Genomic DNA, 21,136 nt, shown 5'->3' on the forward strand with positions numbered 1-21,136 from the left:
TCCTTCCATTACTCTCCCTTATCCCTTTACCTTCCTCGCACCCTTTTTCAACAGCTTTCAATATACATCCTTATATTCTCTACCTTCACAGATGTGTTTTACAATATTACTGATGCTCTATCATTCTCTTTTCCTTTCCCTTGCTCCCCAATTCCCGAGAGTAGTTTCAATATTACAAATACGTTCTACCTATAGGTTTGTATATGATCATGCTTATTTTTGTGGATATGTTTATCTTTTGAATCTATCTTCCACATATGAGAGAAAACATATGACCTTTATGTTTCTGAGGCTGGCTAACTTCACTTAATATGATGTCCTCCAATTCCATCCATTTACCTTCAAACCACATGTCATTATTCCTTACGGCAGAGTAAAACTCCATTGTGTATATACACCACAATTTCTTGATCCATTCATCAGTTGTAGGACATCTGGGATGTTTCCATAGTGTGGCTGTTGTGAATAGTGCTATGATGAACATTGGTGTACTGTGTCTCTATTGCATTCTAATTTATATTTCTTTGGGTAGATGTCCAGGAGCGTTATCATTGAATCATATGGCAGTTCTATTTTTAGCTTTTTGAGGAATCTCCATACTGCTTTCCATAGTGGTTGTACTAACTTGCATTCCTACAAACAGTGTGTAAGGTTCCTGTTTTGCCACATCCTCGCCAACATTTATTATCCTTAAATATGGCCATTCTAACTGGGGTGAGATGAAATCTGAGTGTAGTTTTGATTTGTTTGATACATATTTGAATAAACTCTTGTATTTTCTGCATAAGTTTACCATTCACAAATAATAGCATTTTAAATTTCCTTATTTCCAGTCCTACTATCTTTTTTCATTACTCCCATTTTTTTCACTAGTTAGGGCCAGGAATCCCTATTTCACTCCTGAATCCGGGGGGAAAAATTCAGCAAGTGGGAGGTATTTCATGGTTAAGTAATATTGGCTGGCTATGAATTTTTGTATCTTTTATAAGGAAGTTCCCTCTGAGGAGGATTTTCATAGCAGGCAGGAGCTTGTCCCTATTTTCTATGGGGATGCTGAGGCCACCATTTCTTTATCCTAACCAGACTTCCTCATAAATAGGACTGGCTAATTGGAAAATAACTGGATGTGTTTAGGGCTGTTATGTATGTGATGTTTTTTTAAGAACGCTTTCAGCAAGAAAGCTCTGTTTTTTTTTACTCTTCCCAGACTCTCTCTCTCTCTCTTTCTCTCTCTCTCTTTCTTACTCTCTTTCTCTCTCTCAATCATGAGACTCCTAACAATACCACTCTGCTTCTCAACCTCTCAGCAGCCTCCTTGACTTTGTGTCCTGCCTTCAGAATCCACAAATAAATTGAAGAGAGCGTCTCACCCCATATGCCTCCTCTTGGGATTTAGTTCCCTTGAATTCTGGTGGTACTCAATGAAAATATATTGTCCAACTTTTATATTGTTTTCCAGGAAAGAGTTAATAAAAAACAACTTAATCTGCTATTGCAAGAAGCAGAAATACATTCTTTGAAAATGCAAATTTTAACAAATGTGATGAGCAATTGTAAAGTAAGTAATTTAATATTTCATGAATCTGGCATTTAAATTAATAGCTTTATTAATATATTTTAATATGTGTTGTTTTGATTATGTTTTTAAAGCATGTTAATGCTTAAGTAAAGTTAAAAATGCATAAAAATGTGAAGACTTAAAATGGAGATATTTAATGATAGCAGAGTATTGATACCCACACATGCTTACCATCTCCAGGGAAGTCACTGGGAACAACGGGAAAACAGCTACCCTTCAAGACTGGGCCATGGCGGGAAGGTGCTGAGAGTTCAGTAGTGCACAGGTAGAACCATATTTTAAAAAGCAAAGTAGGAATTATTGGCAGAACAGAGGGAAGTCCACTCCAGCAGGCCCAGGCCCCAGTACAGAATGTCACATGTGTAGCTGCAGAGGGTGGGGACTGATAGAAAGAATGAATAAAAGCTGCAGAAAACATGCATTGTGGCTTCAGTTGTGAACAGATAGAATCTTATTTAAACAAACAGAAGGTTTTGGAGAGGAGAACTAGAGAGTGAAAACTTCAGCAAGTGGTCTGGGCAGAAAAGTGGTACAGTAAAAGGGAGGGAGAAGAAACAAAAGAATGAGTGACTCAAAAAGTGATTGATAATAAACTCAGTATCACAGAGATTTGCAGTCTAGCCAGACAGAGGACCTGGTGTCTTCCTGGCACATAAACACTGAGAAAATTCTCTCTTCTTCCCTTAATTGCACTGGTGGAAACCCATTGGACATGGACTGGTGGTTCAGAGGTCAGAAGTCTGTATCATCTGGTCTTTGGGAATACACATCAAGGATTGAGTGGCCATTTTCCACTAAGTGCTGGCTGGGAGAGCTATTTAACTGCAGAAGAAAGTCTGAGTGACAGACACTGAAACTGGTCTGCTGTAAAGCAGGGTGGAAGTCACTTTCCATCAAGACAGAGCTCCAGGAGGTGAAGACTGGAGGTCAGAGAATATTCTGTGGTCTTGGGTATCATTGACCCTCCCCACAAAACACAGCTCTCTCATTGTTGGAAGAACACAAAAGAAAGCAGAGGAAACAGAAAACAGCAAACAAATTGTCTTCATGGGGTTAAAAAAACCCAGTATATCCCTTAAGATAGGTATCCTTAGAGGACTAAAACTCTATCCAATTTTTTTATTCAAAAATAAAATATTAATGTATTAAAAAGTAAAATTCTTTTATTTTTTACTTTTCCCTACTTTTTACCCCTTCTTTGATTGTTCTCTTTCTACAGAGACATTAAAACTAGAGTGATTGGGTTAAACATTTGCATATAAAGTTATTCAATTTTATACAATTTCTTTTTCTTCTCTTTGGTACTTCCCTTATATGACTTCTCCACTGAGTATCTAATTTCTTTGACCTGTCCTATCCTCTTCTTGTTTTTTGTTTTTTGTCCTGTTTTGTTTTGTGCTGTGTTCAAGATTGGATCTTCCCATTGGGCCCAGGTGACCTGGGGCTTTTAGTCTCTCTGCCTTACCTTCCTGCACTGAGACTGGGGGTGTAAGCCCCCACCACCTCTCTGTATTTGATTTAAATCCTCTCTTCCTCCATCCTCTTCTTTCTCCCTCCTCCATTTTTATTCTCTGTCCATCTTCAATTAGATTAGTTTTCCTTCTTTCTTTTCTTTTATTCTTTCTCTGTTCCCCTTTCTATGATTCTTCTTTACTGCCATAGTTTTTGGTTGTTTAGTGGATGTTATTATTACCATATTTTCTCTTCTCTATTTATTTCTTCTTTCTTATTCCCCCTTCTATTTTTTCTCCTTTTTGTCCTTCTATTTTATTTCTGTACATTTCTTGTATATTCATTAGTATTGTTCCTCCTAATTTCTTTCCATTCCTACCCTTAACTAGTATCACCCTAACTCAAATAGTATTATTTTTGTTCCTTATTCATCTACATTGGTTGGAGTTGTGGTGGCTAATGTTTTTAATTAGTGAACACTGTATTTCCAAAGCAGGTATGTTTCTTGATTGTGGTTGCTTCTGAAACTAGTCTTCTCCTCTCTAAGTGGTGCTAGAGATGAGGCTTGGAAACTTCAGCATGTGGAGTAAATATCTGGATCTACTAGTGAAAAACTGCACCTCAACCCTGCTACTACACAGTCCTGTCTGAACATTGTGAATACATAAACTGAAAGAATACAAGGGATTAAAACCTCCAACCAACACTTGACTCCAGCTGCACAAATCCCAAGAAATAAAAAAAAAAAGGCAACACAACTCCTCCAAAACTCAACAATTCCACAATAATGACATATAATTCTAAAGAATAATCCATGAAATCAAAGAAGATACCAATAAACACTAGAATTAATTCAGAGAGAATAAAAATCAATACCTGTTTGAAATAAGAAAGACAATGTAATACATGAAAGAGAAATTCAATAAAGAAAAATCAAACCAAAATTTTGGAAATGAAAAGCCCAATAAGTCATATAAAAACTCAGGTAAAAGCTTCATCAATAAACTTGATCAGGTAGAAGAGCGAGTATCAGTACTTGAAAACAAGGCAGATGAATACACCATTCAGACATAAAGATTTAAAAGAAATAAGAAAGTACAAACAATATACAAGATATCTGGGACACTATAAAAGGATCAAACATATCAATCATGGATATAGCAGAAGAACAGGCACAATTAAAGGCATAGGAAATATACTCAATAAAATAGTAGCCAGAAATTTCCTACATCTTGGAAATTAGATAATCATCCAGTATAGGAGCTTTTAGAACACCAAACATACAAGACCAGAAAACATCTCCATAATATATTATAGTTAAAACAGTAAGTATACAGAGCAAGGAAGGAATAGTGAAAGCTGCAAGAAAGAAGTGTCAAGCCCATAAGAATAACAGTGGATTTCATAATAGAAACTCTAAAAACTAGGAAGGAATGGAATGCACTATTTCAAGCCTTGAAAGAAAATGACTGTCAATCTAGATTACTGTATCCAGCAAAGCTATCCTTCATGATTAAAGAATAAATAAAAAGTTTCCATGGAAAGCACAAACCAAAGGAATTAATGACCATTAAGCCAGCACCGAAGAAGATACTTTAAGGAATCCTGTACACAATAAAGGAAATAAACACACCATAAGAATATGGGAAATAATAAGCCTTACTAGAAACATTGATAAGCAAATGAAGATTAAGAAAGAATCAATGATTGCAGAAACAACAAAATTACAAGAATTAGTGCATAACCTGTCAACAATAACTCTGAATGTTAATGGTCTTAATTCTCCAATTAAAAGATACAGACTGATAGAATGGATTAAAATATAAAACCTAATCATTTGTCACCTGCATGAAACATTCCACATTACCAAGGACAAATATAGCCTTAAAATGAAAGTATAGAAAAAGATATTCCAAGCAAATGGAATACAGAAGCAAGCAGGAGTAAATAAACTCATATCTGGCAAAGTAGATGGCAAACTAAAACTAGTCAGAAGAAACAAAGAAGGTCACTTCATATTGATTAAGATAACAAACCATCAAGAATATATAACAATATAAACATGTATGCACTGAATGTCAGTGCATTTAACTTCATGAAACAAACACTATAGGACATAAAGACACAGATAGAATGTAGCACAATAATAGTGGGTGACTTTAATACCACACTCTTACCAACTGATCAGTCACCAGACCAAAAAACAAACAAACAAACAAAAAAAACCCAAGAAACTTCAGAATTAAATGACAGAATAGATCAAATGAACTTAACATATATCTACAGAATACTCTAATCAACAGCTACAGAATATATATTCTTCTAAGTATCCCATGGAACTTTCTCCAAAATAGACAATAGTTTTAGAAAGGAAGTCTTAGCAAATACAATAAAGTTTTAATACCTTCTTGTGTTTTATCATACCACAATGAAATAAAAGTAGAAATCAATAGCAAGAAAAACTACAGATATAGACAAGACTTGGATGCTGAACATTACACTTGGATGGGTCATTAGAGAAATAAGGGAGCACAATTAAAAATTCCTGGAATCAAAAAATATTCCTAGAATCAAATGAAAAAGAAAGCACAACTTGTTAGAACCTATGTGATACACTGAAAGCACTTTAAAGAGGGAGGTTTATAGCTATAGATTCCTACATTAGAAAACTAGAGAGATTTCTATTGATAATCTATTGATGCACCTTAGGGTCTTAGAAAAACAAGAACAAGCCATTCTTAAAATTAGTACGATGAAAGAAATAATAAGATCAGAGCTGAAATTAATGAAATAAGGACTAGAAGAACAATGCAAAGAATCAATGAAAAATAAACAATTTTGACAAACATTTAACCAAGCTAATCAAAAGAAAAAAAAACAATAAAATTAGAGATGAAAAAGGTGACATTACAACCAAAACCAATGAAATCCAAAGGATCACTAGAGAATATTTTGAAACCTTATATTCCAATAAGTTGAAAAATCTAGGCAATAAAGTATAAATTTTTAGACACATATGACCTACCAAAATTGAACTAAGACAATACCAAAAACTAATTTGCTTTTTTTCATAGACTTTTTTCTTTCTTTATTTTTATTAGCATATATTCATTGTATAGGGGGATTTATTGCAGCGATTCCAATAGTCTTACATTGTACACTGGTTAGATTGCCCCTACCATCTCCCCCCTCCCACAACATCCTTTCTGCCCCACTTAAAGCAATTGCAAGAGGTTTCATTGTTCTATTTCATGTATGTATATGAAGCCCATCAACCATATTCCCTCACCTTCATCTCCTTCATTAATCCTTCCCCTCCCACAAATGTCTCCCCACACTGTACCTATTTTACAGTCCTGTCTTTCATTTTTAATACCAAAGTCAGTGTTCAAAGGGGTTTCTCAATATGTGCCAGCTGTGAAAATACTTAATTTTAATAGATCAATAATGAACAATGACCTTGAAACATTATAAAAACTTCTCAGCAAAGAAGATCCTAGGACCACATGGATTCACTGTGGAATTCTACCAGAGCTTTAAAGAAGAATTAACACCAATGCTCCTCAAGCTATTTCACTAAATACAAAAGAAAGAACACTCCCAAATTCTTTCTAGGAAGCTGCTACTGCCCAGCAGTCAAAAACAAATAAGGACACAACAAAACAGAAAAATACTGTCCAATTTCTACCATGAATATAGGTGCAAAAATCCTCAATAAAACACCTGAAAATCGAATTCAGCTACACAGTAAAAAGATTATACATCATGATCAAGTTGGTTTCATTTCAGTAATGCAAGAATGGTTCAACATATGCAAACTGATAAACATAATACAGCATATAAACAGAAAAAGAAAAAGAATCACAGTCATCTCAAAAGATACAGAACAAGCCTTTGACAAAATCCAACATTCTTTCATAATAAAAGGCTTGAAGAAACTAGGAATAAAAGACTCATATCTCAACATAATAAAAGCTATATATGATTTAATTATAGCTAAAATTATGTTGAATGGGAAAAAAACTGAAAGCATTTCCTCTAAAATCAGGAATGAGACAAGGTTGTCCAGTATCACCACTCTGATTCTATATAGTGCTTGAATTATTAGCCAGAGCAATAAGCCATGGGAAACAAATAAAAGGGATACAAACAGGAAAGAAAGAAGTCAAGTTATCCCTGTTTGCAGATAAAATGATTCTATACTTGGGAGACCCTAAAGGCTCAACTAAAAGACTCTAGATCTGGTATAAACTTTCAGCAAAGTAGCATGATACAAAATTAACAAAAAAAAAGTGGTAGCTTTTGTACATACCAACAATGAACTTGCTGAAAAGGAAGTCAGGAAAGCAATCCCATTCATAGTCTCAAAAAATATGCATAAGCCAGATATCACAGATATTCTTCTGATAAAGGATAAATATCTAGAATATATAAACAGACAATGGAACTGAACAGACAACTTTCAATGGAAGTAGTACAAATGGCCCATAAAATCCTATACCTTAAAGACCCAAAAAACTCTTAGACACCATAAACAGGTATAGCAAGGTAGCATAATATAAAATCATCTTACAAAAGTCATTAACTTTTCTATACACCAACAACAAACTAACTGAGAAGGAATATATGGAAACAATTCCATTTACGATAGCCTCAAAAAAAAAATCAAATACCTAGGAGTAAACTTAGCAAAAGATGTGAATGACCTCTACAAGGAGAATTACAAACCCCTGAAGAAAGAGACTGAGGAAGACTACAGAAGCTGGAATGATCTCCCATGCTCATGGATGGCTATATTACCAAAAGCAATCTACATGTTTAATGCAATTCCATCAAAATCCCAATGATTTTCATCACAGAGATTGAAAAAAATCTACCCTAAAGTTAATTTGGAAACACAAGAGACTGCAAATAATCAAGGCAATACTCAGCAAAGAGAGCAATGCTGGCAGTATCACAATACCCGACTTCAAACTATATTACAAAGCAACAGCAATAAAAACAGCATGGTACTGGCACAAAAACAGACATGAAGACCAGTGGGATAGAATAGAGGACCTGGATATGAGTCCACACAACTATACCCACCTTATTTTTGACAAAGGGGCCAAAAGTATATGATGGAGAAAAGTCAGCCTCTTCAACAAATGCTGCTGGGAAAAGTGGTTATCCATCTGCAAAAAACTAAAACTAGATCCCTGTCTATCACTCTGTACTAATATCAACTCAAAATGGATCAAGGACCTAAATATCAGACCTGAAACTCTGAAGTTAGTACAGGAAGGAGCAGGAAACACTCTGGAACTAGTAGGTATAGGCAAGGACTTCCTCAATACAACCCCAGCAGCCCAGCAACTAAGAGAAAGAATGGACAAATGGGACTACATAAAAAAGCTTCTGCACAACAAAAGAAATGGTTTCTAAACTAAAGAGACCACCCACAGAGTGGGAGAAAATATTTGCCAGCTACACATCAGACAAAGAACTGATAACCAGAATATACAGGGAATTTAAGACACTAAACGCTCCCAAAAATCAAAGAACCAATTAAGAAATGGGCAACTGAACTAAATAGAACTTTCTCAAAAGAAGAAATTCAAATGGCTAAAAAACACATGAAAAAATGCTCACCATCTCTAGCAATAAAGGAAATGCAAATCAAAACCACACTAATATTCCACCTAACCCCTGTTAGAATAGCCATCATCAAAAACACCATTAACAACAGATGTTGGTGACGATGTGGGGAAAAAGGAACCCTCATACACTGCTGGTGGAAATGTAAACTAGTACAACCACTCTGGAAAAAAATTTGGAGACTTCTTAAAAATCTAAACATAAATCTGCCATATGATCCAGCAATCCCACTCCTGGGGATATACCCAAAAGAATGTGACACAGGTTACTCTAGAGGCACCTGCACACCCATGTTTATTGTGGTGCTACTCATAATAGCCAAGTTATGGGAACAACCAAGATGCCCCACTATTGATGAATGGATTAAGAAAATGTGGTACTTGTACACAATGGAATTTTACTCAGCCATGAAGAAAAATGAAATCTTATCATTTGCCAGTAAATGGATGGAACTGGAGAACATCATTCTGAGCGAGGTTAGCCAGGCTCAGAAGACCAAAAATCATATGTTCTCCCTCATATGCAGTCTTTAGATCTAGGGCAAATGCAGCAATGTTGTAGGACTTGGGTCACATGACAAGGGGAGAACATATACAGGAGATATGGGGATAAGTAGAAAACCCAAAACATGAATGCATTTGATGTCCGCACTCCAGAGGAGCTAATACAGAAACCTTAAATGACAGAGGTCAACACGAGAAGGGGATCAGGAACCAGTGTAAAGATCAGTCAGAGATGAATCAACCTGGTTTGTAACACATTTGTACATGGAAGCAATGCTAGGAATCTCTCTGTATAGCTGTCCTTATCTCAACTAGCAAAAACACTGTCTTTCTTATTATTGCTATTTCTACTCTTCAATGTAACTGGAGAAAAGTGCAGAACAGGTTCTGCCTGGAAGCGAGTGGGGAGAGGGGCAGGGGGAAGAAATGCCCCAAAAAATGTATGCACATGTGAAATAAATGAATAATAAAAAAACAAACAAACAAATGGCCCATAAATCCATGAAAAACATGTTTAAAATACTTAGTCATCAGGGAAGTACAAATCAAAAGTACACCGCGTGCTGGGCAAGGTGGTACACGCCTGTAATCTTAGGTACCTGAGAGATGCAGATAGGAGTACTGCAGTTCAAGGCCATCCCGGGCAGAAGTTAGTGAGAGCCTATCTCAAAAAACAAGTCGCGTGTGGTGGCATACCTCTATAATCTCAACTACTCAAGTGGCATACATAGGAGGATTATGATTTGACACCAGTCCTGGAGAAAGCACAAGACCTTATCAGAAAAACAAACTAAAAGCAAAACAATTGGAGGTATAGCTCAAGTGATAGAGTGCTTGTCCAGTAAGCAGGAAACCTTTGAATTTAATCTCTGGTACCACAAAGCAAAACAAAACAACACTGAAACAAAAGTACATTGAGATTTCACCTCACCCCGGCCAAAATGACTATTGTCAGAGAAACAAATAACAACAAATGCTGGCAATATGTGGAGACAAAGAAACTCTGACCCTCTGCTGGTGCACATGCAACACAGTGAAGCCACTGTGGAAACCAGTATGGAGGTTGCTTAAAAATTAAAGATAGCACTTCCATGAGGTCCAGTCACTTTCTGTCAGCTTACTCCAGAGATAACTGTACACCCATGGTTGTCATAGCTCTATTACAATAACCAAAGCATCACACAAGCGTTGGTGCCCAGCAATAGATGAATGGATAAAGAAAATGTGTTACACAAACACAATGGAGGTTTACTCAGCTATAAGGAACAATGATAGGTCATTTGCTGGAAAATAGATGGAACTAGAGATTATCATGTAAGTGAGCTAACCCAATCCAACAAGGTAAATATTGCATGTTTTCTTGCATTTGTGGAAACTGGGGTTGGGGGGAGAACCGCAAACAACAAGAACACCAAGGTCATGAAACTGAAAAGGAGACTCCTCTGGTGGTAGGAGAGGATGGTAGAAGGAGTAATAAGAGAGCAACAGAGAGGGTGAACATGACCCAAGCACATCATGTGCAGGTATGTATCACAATGAAACTCTTCATTTTGTGCAATTAAAATATGCTATTAATTAAGCACAAAGAAAATAGAAATATCCAGCCTTATAAATGTTCTCATCAATGAATTAAAATTCATTCAATTGCTGGGTGCTGGTGGCTCACACCTGTAATCCTGGCTAATCAGGAGACAGAGATTAGATTTGAAGCCAGTAGGGGCAAATAGTTTGAGAGATCCTATCTCAAAAATACCCACACAAAAAAGGGCTGGTGGAGTGGCTCAAGTGATAGAGTGCCTGCCTAGCAAACGTGAGGCCCTGAGTTCAAATCTCAGTACCACCAAAAAAAATCATTTAATAAATGTTCAGTGAACACTTACTATTTGGAAGACAGTTTTAGGTGCTCAGCATACATTAATTGCCAGCAAAGGCTCCTGTCCTGGATGGGCTTGCATTCTCTCTGAGGAGGACATGGGGTCCACACATGCACTTCTTCAGCCCATGAGAAGTAGGGTTGACCCTCCATATCCATGGGTTCCACATTTACAGATTCAATTAACTTCTGATGGAAAACATTTGAGAAAAAAATTACATCTGCACAGAGTTTTTTTCTTGTCATTATTCCCTAAATAATGACTCTAACTTATTCACATATCATTTATATTGTTTCAGTTATAAATTATAAGTTATCTAGCGATGATTTGAAGTGTACAGAAAGATGTGAAAATATTATACAATTTTATACAAAGCATTGAACGTCCGAGGGTTTTGATGTCTGCAGGTAGTCCTGGCACCAGTCCCCTGTGGATACTGAGGAACGGCTGCCCTGGTAGGAGTTGGAGGGCTCCAGTCAGGTGAAGACAACCAAAAGAATGAATTGTCTGGTTAAGAAGGAAGGAATTGAGGACACTAAGACCCCAGCCAGACTGGTGAAGGGCAGTGCCTTCCTGGTGGTGAATGGCCATACTGAGAGTCTGATGCTCAAGTGACACCACTGTGGATGGCTGGACTAGCAGAGAGGCAGATGGCCTGTAAACTGTGGAGTCACTTCCTGTCTTCTCTGAGGAAACAATGGAATCAGACGTATGTTTTTAAAGGAAAAACATAATTCTATTTAAAAGAAAATACAAAGAATTTTTTTTTAAATCCTAGCCTCTGAATTTAACCATATTTTCATTTTGAAAGTCTAGATGACCCCAAAACATCATAGGTATTCTGATGCTGTTTTAACCAAATTAGATCCCTTCAAGAGAACACAAGCATTAGCCACTGGCCTTTCAAGAGAGAGGAGTGCTAATGGATTCTGGGGTCACCAGGGCTCTGCCACAGAGAGAGCTTTTCCTGCTTCTTTTTTATGCTTTTTGGTACACAGTTGCAATTATCCTTTGCCCCAATTTTTGGTAACAGGCAGATAAAGAAAGCTGTATATGGTCAATCTGAAAATAAAAACAGCAATCAAATTGAGTGCTTCCTGTGGAACAAAACCCTTCCTGTGGGGCAAAAAGCCATAAGTGACTACTTTCCTCAGACCCTATTTTTGTAAGTTATTATGTCCAAAAGTCATGAATGTGCTTCTAGTTTACTAAAACATCTGAGGAAAGAGGAAGTCTTGCCTCCAGTGTGGTGGGTGGCCCCACGGTCAGCTTGATCAACACTAATGTTCCCAGGAAGCAATATCACTGGGGAGAAACAGGCCTGTCAAGCACTGAGCTGAAAGACAGACTCTCTGAGGGGCTCCTTTCCTGATCGCTCTCATATATGCCCACCCTTCTTTCCTCCAAATCACTATTCTTTAAATGCAGAAGATCCCAATCTCAGGTTCTCTGTTGTGATGCTGGTTGCCTCTATGGTTCTTCCAGCTCCACTTCTGGAGGGCCATGCGTGTTGTAATGGGCTGACCCTGTCTGGTCCCCTTGGACTGGGGCTGTCTTATTTATCTGTCTGGTGCACAGCAGGTGTTGAAGGTAGAAACCAACCACACATCAATACAGAGCTTTTGTCTTTCTTCTTCCAGTTTCATAAGAGGCAGATCTTTGTTCCTGGTAATTTTCACACATTTTCAGGCACAATGGAATTCAATGTCCTCAAATTCAGATTTATCTCCATTGTTTTCAAGTATAAGTATGGTAGGAAGCTCTTTCATTTAGAAATGGAGCATGATTATTGTGTTCAAGTAATCCTGGGAACATATGAATATGTTGTAAGTGGGCCTTTGAATTAAGGCTTGGTATAAGGGCTCACTGGCCCTTATCTGGGTTCTGTTTCTACTAAAATCCCAGTGACTTTTCTCCTTCCATTGAGTCCTTCAAGACACTGCCAGTGTGGTCTCCGTGGCAGGCTCTGCTACTCTGGGATATTTATCTCACTACTGCATATGAATTAACTTTATTGTATTCTCTTTTGCCTAGTCAAGCTGCTAACCTGAGCTCTAGATGATTTTACCTGATTTCATTGTTCTTTTGAATAAATTTTAGTGAATTGTGGACATGTTCTAATTTAATGAACTGAGCTGACATTAGTTTGCAACAGTCAGAATAACTGGGCACCCTTTTTCTTTTTGTATAACAATGGACTTTAATTTTGTATTTTTATTGAGCTATATAATACATATATGCATGGAAGTGCCACAAGGAAGCTCCTTATGTAGCTATCTTAAACAACTAAAAATGTCATTTTTTTTCTCCTACAAACTCAGAGAACAGGAGACAGAGCAGGTCCTGCCTGAGGGAGTTGGTACCAAGGGATGGGGAGGAGGTGGGGAAAGAGTGAGTGTGAATATAGTGCAAATACCGTGTGCACATGTATGTAAATGGAAAAATGAGACCTGTTGAAACTATTCCAGGAATGGGGGGAGAAGAGATAAAGGAAAATGGTGGAAGAGGTGAAGTCAAGTATGATATATTTGATATGTTGGAAGAACCTTCATGAATGCCTCAATGTACCTATACCCAGAATGACAATAAAAAAATGAAGAACTAAAGAAATAAAAATGTTTAAAATTTTTTCTCCAAGTTTTATTGAGGCATTTACAAAGTAAAATTGTATATATTTAGGGTGCATAATATGATGTTTTGATATACGTATACATTGTGAGATAATTACCACAATGGGCTTTGTTGGCTTTTGGCCTCCGGTTGGTTTAGGCCAATGGAACACACCATCAGATTATTGGGAAAAGAGAGGAGAGCAAGGTCAGTGTACTGGTTCTCTTGACTCCATGACCTGGCACGTCAAGTCCTATCAGTTATAATTTCTTTCTCTAACCATTCTGGTATTTGTTCAATATTATCACATCCACTTCCTACACACCTTCAGCCTATCCCAAGATTTTGTTTCTACACAAAATAAAAAGAGAACACTTAGAAAGCTTTCATTATAAGCCTTTTCTTTTGGCTTGAATGACATGTCCTTTTCTCTGACCCTTTTTTCCTATGTGATGATAACTGCATGGTCACCACAGAGACAAAATGAAAAAATGATTTTGTTTAGATCTTATAAAAAATAAAGTCTAACAAAATACACGAATAAGGTCAGTCAGGTTCCCTGTTTAAACCTGAATGGAGCAGTCATTTATTTATAGTTTATTGAGGTACAGTCACATAACACCGTTTTTGGTATTAAGAATTAAGTGCAGGGACTCATACATGTTAGGCAAGTGCTCTACCACTTGCCCTGGCCCATTTGCTTTGGTTATTTTTTCAGATAGGGTCTCACTTTTTGTCCAGCCCAGCCTGGACCACAAACCTCCTATTTATGCTTCTTGAATAGATGAGATGACAGGTGCATACCATCATATCCAGTTATTGATTGAGATGGGCCTTGCTAACATTTTGCCCAATCTCTACCTCTTGAGTAGCTAGGATTACACATGTGAGCCATTGTGTCCAGGCTCTAACATAGTTAGAGCACTGAAATCCTTGTTCTTTACAAACTTGTCTTTGTGGATTTATGATATTTTTCCCACCTTGTAGCAGCCCCTGGTGTCCTCTGACCAATTTGCTTTGATGGGAGGTGACATCAGTAACCAACTCTCTTAAGTTGGCCTATTTCTCATTGTCTGGCAGAAGTGCTTTGAAAAAGTTTGGGCTCATGATTGTTTTCCCAGGTTCATATTACCACTTCTATGGCATCTTAGGATGAGGGGAGGAGGCAGTTGAATTTTGTGCCCTGTCAGGCCTGAATGAATTACTTGACCCCTAAGAAGCCATCCCAGGGAGGGGCCTCCTAGGGAATGAGGTTTCCTCCATCTCTGCTCATCTGTTTCAATTCTGCCTTTAAACTGGCAGAACAGAAGTGTAGCTGAGACATAGCCACATGCCAAATGTTCCCATTCATTTCCACTAGAGTCAGAGCATGGTTGCACATGGCAGGCCTTCCAACATGGTGGAGAGTATTTTTCTGATGGTTTGCCGCACAATTTGCATCACAGGCTTTCCACCTTGCAAACATGAGGCTTGGCTACCTGCGTCTAGACTGCTGAGCCATGGTGTGCTTTACATTCAGCATCTTACTTTCAGAAAACAAATTTTGTTTGGGATCTAGACTTAGATCTATGCATTGGACATCTATCCCAACAGTGGTAAAGAGAAGATAATTTCTTTCTCATACAACATTCTGGAAGCAGATGGCTAAGTACTGGCTGTAGGATCTTTATGCTGCATTGCCCCACTACTCTGGCTTTTGTCTGTACTGTTGAGCATGGAAACAGGGGAGACAGTCATTCCTTCCTCCCTCCCTCTTGGGGTGTTTGTGCAGAAGTAACACAGGCTCCTTTCCTCTCTCAATCACTAGACTGTCTCACACATCCAACCTGCCACAGGGCAGCGGGACAAGACTCTTTCTGTTCTGACTCCCATATACTTAGGGAAAATGTATGACTCTATGATGCTAGAACTGAGGTCTGAAAACTACAGCCTTATCTGCTGCCTTTTTTGTGTTAAGTATGAGATAAAGTTGATCTTATATTTTTAAATGATTATTTTGAAATTCTTTTAAAAGAGAAGGATAAGTGGGCCACATGCAGTATATTCTCTACATTGTAGGAAGTTTGAGGTTGCCAGCTCTGGAAAGAGTGGGTACAGGTGACCGGTGCTGGTAAGCAGCCTCTGCTGACTGATCTAAGAATTCCATGCACTGGGGTGGGAAGGCAGGGAGCTAGAAGGCCTCATTAATATTCTTTGGAGAACATAATCCTCTCTTCTTAATGAAGTGTATTGAAAATCTCTCTCCAAGTCAATAGCAAACAGTGTCCATCCTCTCCCTGCCCCCAAACTTAAGCCAGGAGAGCAAAAACTCAGGAGGCCTGAGGAGGAGAGATCCTTGCTCTCTGTTCCTAGATGCACATGATGGGCCTCTAAAGGAGGCTGCAGGAACTTTCCTTGTTGGTCCAATTCACGCTTTGCTCCCTTGTTGGATAACATCAGTCCTGGTTGGCTGGATGAGATAATTTAGATATGGCAGGTGGAATGCTAAGTGATCCTGGCTACGTTATGAATGCTGGATGCTGATGACAGTCAGCATGTCATCAAATATGTGCAGGATAGGCTTTGGTAAATATTCTGTCTTGTTTCCAGGCACAGTGGCTCACACCTGCAATCCCAGCTACTCAGGAGGTGAAGATTGGGAGGTTAGCCCAGGCAAAATGTTAGTGAGATCCCATCTCAACGAACAAGTCAGACACAGTAGTGTGTGTCTATCATTGCAGCTACATGGGAGACATAAATAGGAGGCTTGCCATTCAGGCCAGCCTGGGCAAATGTGAGACCCTATCTGAAAAATAACTAAAACAAAAAAGGTTGGGGGCATAGTTCAAGTGGTAGGATCCCCACCTAGCAAGCAGGAAACCCTGAATTCAAACTCCAGTACTGCAAAAAAACCAAAAAACATCTTGCTTATTCCTATGTATGTGACTCTTAGTCGCCTTCCAAAACATTCATTGATCTATGACCTACTCTGCTGTTGAGCAGTTAGCTCTAGTGCTTGGCTTTGAACTATTATTCTTCCTTTATCAATCCTTGATCTTGTGGGTGGAATTTTCTTCACTGAACTTCCTGAAAACAATCACAGATCACAGCTACTTGTCTCAAAGAAGAAAACACATTCCTTTTTAAATAGAAACTCTGGCAGCTACCATGTGTTTGAGGACCACTTTCTCACTAGTTTTCTTGGTGCATGCTGAGTTCCTGAGAGACTTTACTTGAGTCTCAGTTTTCTCACCTGTGTACTGGGAATGGTACGTGTCTCCCATAGGGTTGTGATTGGGGGGAGGAAGTGGGACACTGGTTAGGTGTATAAAATCTCTAAAAATGAGCTTCCTCTTCCTCTTGTCATTGCAAGACTCAAGCATTAAAGTGATCAGAGTTCCTGTGTCTGATCAGGGTTGCCAGGAGCTTAGGATAGCCAGAGAGGGGCAGTGGAGCATAGACATATAGCCAGAACCATTGATGTAAATTCCCTTGGGGGCCTACTATGGGCTGAATTATGTCCCCTACACAAGAGATATGCTGGAGTCCTAACCCCAGAACCTCAGAGATATTTAGAGGTAAGTTCTTACAGAAGTAAACAAGTTACAATGAAGTCATTAGGGTGGGTTCTAATCCAATGTGACCAGTGACCTTATAAAGAGGAAATTTGAACATGGAAACAAACACTCCACTATCAGAGATGATGTAAAGACTCAGGGAGGATGTCATCTACAAGCCAAGAATGTCTAAGGCCACCAGAAAGTAAGAGAGCAGCCTGGAGAGATTCTTCCTCATGGCCCCCAGAGTGAATTAACACTGTTAACACCTTGATCTCAGACTTCGGTCTCCAGAACTGTGAGACCAAACATTCCTGTTGTTTTAGGCTCCCCAGCTGGGCACATTGTTACGGCAGCTGCTCTTGCAAATGAAAATGTGCGTGATCTGTACTGAGGCAGAGAATGGTCCCACAAATCCTCTGTGTTTTAGCTTCGGCCATTTGCTTTGTGCTACTGTGTTACAGCAGCCACAGAACACTAATTCAGGACTAACCAGAAGCAGCAGGATTCTAGGAAGAGGCATTTCAAGGAGACTATGGGAGCAGATGGGAGCTGCGGGAGCTCCTGGCTTTGCTGGTGACATGCGATTTCCTATGTTCCACACCTGAGATGTCTCTTCCAAAACAAGTAACTCAACAGTACCTTAGGAAATTCTTTTGCATCTGAAAAGTTGACAAGATTGAACTGTTAAAAGACAAAATTAAATTTAGTTTTATAGATTTTAGTGGGGTTTCATTTCAATTTTAGAATAGGGCAGCAGCCTGAACAACAACAAAAAATGGCTCAGAGTGCCATTTGTAGGGTTACATTTGTAGCCAGAGAAAAAGAAGGGACCTACAAACCCCAAATGTGTGGTACTGGAACATGATTGGAACATGTTGGCCACTTGCAACTGTTACAGGTGTAGGTTGCCATTTGTTTCCACATCAACTTGCATTACAGTTCACTATGTAAAGAGAAATTTTTAGGCTAAACTTAAAATATATAATGGCAGTAGTTTTAGAGTGCACTTAGTAGGACCCAAGAGTTTAGTCATGATAAGAAAGTGGGTTGAGTTTGATGGATGAGAATACGATACTTACCAAGGTTGGGATTGTGGAGAGGAATGTGTGGTGACAGATTAAAGTCACCTGGAAGTCAGCCGTGGCCGCTGGCTGTTCTTCTCTGGGACACCCATCTTTGATCTGCCTCCAGTTTTACTGACCACATTGACCTTTTTTCTTCTGTCTTTTGGTCAGGTCAGGTGGATGTAGCCTTCCCTGCACAGGGTTGGCATCTGTGAGAATGTGGCTTCTGAGGTGTTTATTATGATTTCTAAGAGGAGAAAGAGAGATCAGAGACTCACACAGAGTGATCATTACATACATTTTTTGGGGGGCAGTACTGGGATTTAGTGGTACAGGGCCTCATGCATGCTGGAGAGGTGCTCTTACAGCTTCATCCACTCCGCCAGCCCTTTTTTTTGTGATGAACGTTTTGGAGATAGGGTCTCGTGGTCTATTTGCCAGGGCTAGCTTCAAACTTTGATCATCATAATCTCAGTCTCCTGAGACAGTCGTGTGCTCATTTCTTAGCTATTTGTTACATAAATAAATATTTATTGCATGTTTAATGCATGTGCCAGGCATTATTATGGCAGGGAGAATATCATGGAAGCAATATGAAAAACAATGCTGCCAGGTGTGTAAACAGAGAAGGCCTTTTGGCATTTTGGCAAATGCACTCATGGCCCTGTAATCCTGGCACATGACCTCTAACTGAACGATTCAATTCCAAGAATTTATTCTGAGTGAATGTCCAGAGATGTTTGCAAAGATTTATGTGCTGGGGGTTCACAGTCACTTTATTAACCACAGAAGCGCCTGCTCGGTGCCGCAGCGCACGTGTTGTCGCTCCAAGTGCTTGTCGAGTCAAGTGATGGCCGAGATGCAGACTCAGAGCACCGGGGCCGAGGACGGCTTCACCCAGATCACCCGCAAGGGTGGCCGGCGAGCGAAGAAACGACAGGCTGAGCAGCTGACCGCAGCGGGGGAAGACGGAGACGTGGGTGACATGCACGCGGAGGAAGCCCGGCCGTTGAAAAGGCCCGTCTTCCCTCCGCTGTCTGGAGACGTATTTCTGAGTGGGAAAGAAGAAACACGGAAAATTCCAGTCCCAGCTAATAGATACACACCACTAAAAGAAAACTGGATGAAGATATTTACTCCTATTGTAGAACATCTGGGACTTCAGATACAGTTCAACTTGAAATCAAGGAATGTAGAAATCAGAACTTGTAAAGACACCAAGGATGTTAGTGCTCTGACAAAAGCAGCTGATTTTGTGAAGGCCTTTATTCTTGGATTTCAGGTAGAGGATGCACTTGCCCTCATCAGGCTTGATGACCTCTTCCTGGAGTCTTTTGAAGTTACAGATGTTAAGCCCCTGAAGGGAGACCATCTATCCAGAGCAATAGGAAGAATCGCTGGCAAGGGAGGAAAAACCAAGTTTACCATAGAGAATGTGACACGGACACGAATAGTTTTGGCAGATGTGAAAGTTCACATCCTTGGCTCTTTCCAAAACATTAAGATGGCAAGAACTGCTATTTGCAACCTCATTCTGGGAAATCCTCCATCGAAGGTTTATGGCACTATTCGAGCTGTGACTAACAGATCAGCAGATCGGTTCTGATTTTAAATCAGAGATTTTGTATCTTATCTTTGGACTTTAAAGAAAAAGACCTTATACCCTGCAGGTGTTCACAGGAAACCTTGTGAAGAATTTTTCAGTCACTTTAAGCCTGGGTGCCTTCCTTCATTCTCAGCAGTAAAAACAGAAAGGAAGGGTTTAATACTATTCATACCCAACAGTTTACAGGACAGTTTAAATAGCAAGGTCTGTTATACTTACACATTAAGTATAATTTATCATATTTTTCACTTTAAATCACATGTAGCAGCTTTGCAGTTTAGAATCCTCATTTAAAGGAAACTTGCTTAAGTAGTTTTTGTATGAATTTTTAAGCTTTTTATTTATAAATTTATAAACAATTCTTCTCTATAGTTGTAATTAAAAGAATTATCTCAGAAAACCTATGTGTCCTTGTGTGAATATTATAGAACTAGGTAATAAACAGTAGTTTTGGCTACATTATATTAACCAATAAGTGCTAATGTTTGTACCTGTTTTTCAGTTTGTAAAATGAAAGACTTGCATCATAAAGTTGTTGTGGGGAGAGTTTTATTTTTCAAATAAGTATTTCATGAAAGTAGTCAGGCATTACCAACATTTGATGTACTTCTTCAAGCAGTAAAGGTAATAAAGTGGTAGAAGAATGTGTCGCTCCCCCCAAGAAAACGACTATGTTCTCCAAATGCAATAGGTTAACTACTGTCTGCCTTTTTAATATGACCTGAGTATTTTTTGCAGTTTTAGAATGATAGGAACCCACTTTATTAAATGTAATTTTGATACTGCATTCTTCTGTACATTTCAAAAACTTTAATGGTGGAAGTATGGGAAAATTCATGTAAGAGCCAAAAGAAAAACCATTCTTACTAAGCTTCTGTTTCCTCTGTGTCCCTTACATGTGCTGCTGTCCAAGCTACATTGTATATTGTGTGGGATTGGAAATGCTTAGAAAGGAAGCCAACTGGAAAATGATGAAAATAGCCCACCAAAGGTAGTTTTTTAGCTTTTGGCAACACAACAGCATGAGGAAAGTGTGTGATGGTATCAGATTCCTTTACTCCTGTTGAAAAGAAGAATATGTTGGGACTTCCTTATTCTGGAGTCTGTGTAGCATTAAGGCAATTCTGGCCCACAGTCCCCCTTGGTCCAGGAAGATATATTCAAGATCATGACTACTGCTTAGTATGTGCTTTTCTGTGAAATAAGATCCATAGCTTATATTGGGTGTTCAAAGCAGTTAGGCTGGAATGAACCATTACTAGGTAATGTTGA

At 38.7% G+C, this 21,136-nt stretch overlaps 1 pseudogene; it reads left to right on the plus strand.

Moving 5' to 3' along the window:
* The first annotated feature begins 19,064 nt into the window (after positions 1-19,064).
* Positions 19,065-20,898, plus strand: LOC109674975 (RNA-binding protein PNO1 pseudogene; annotated as a pseudogene).
* Positions 20,899-21,136: the final 238 nt, after the last annotated feature.

This window comes from Castor canadensis, chromosome 19, assembly GCF_047511655.1.
Source record: "Castor canadensis chromosome 19, mCasCan1.hap1v2, whole genome shotgun sequence".
NCBI classification, from domain to species: Eukaryota; Metazoa; Chordata; class Mammalia; order Rodentia; family Castoridae; genus Castor; species Castor canadensis.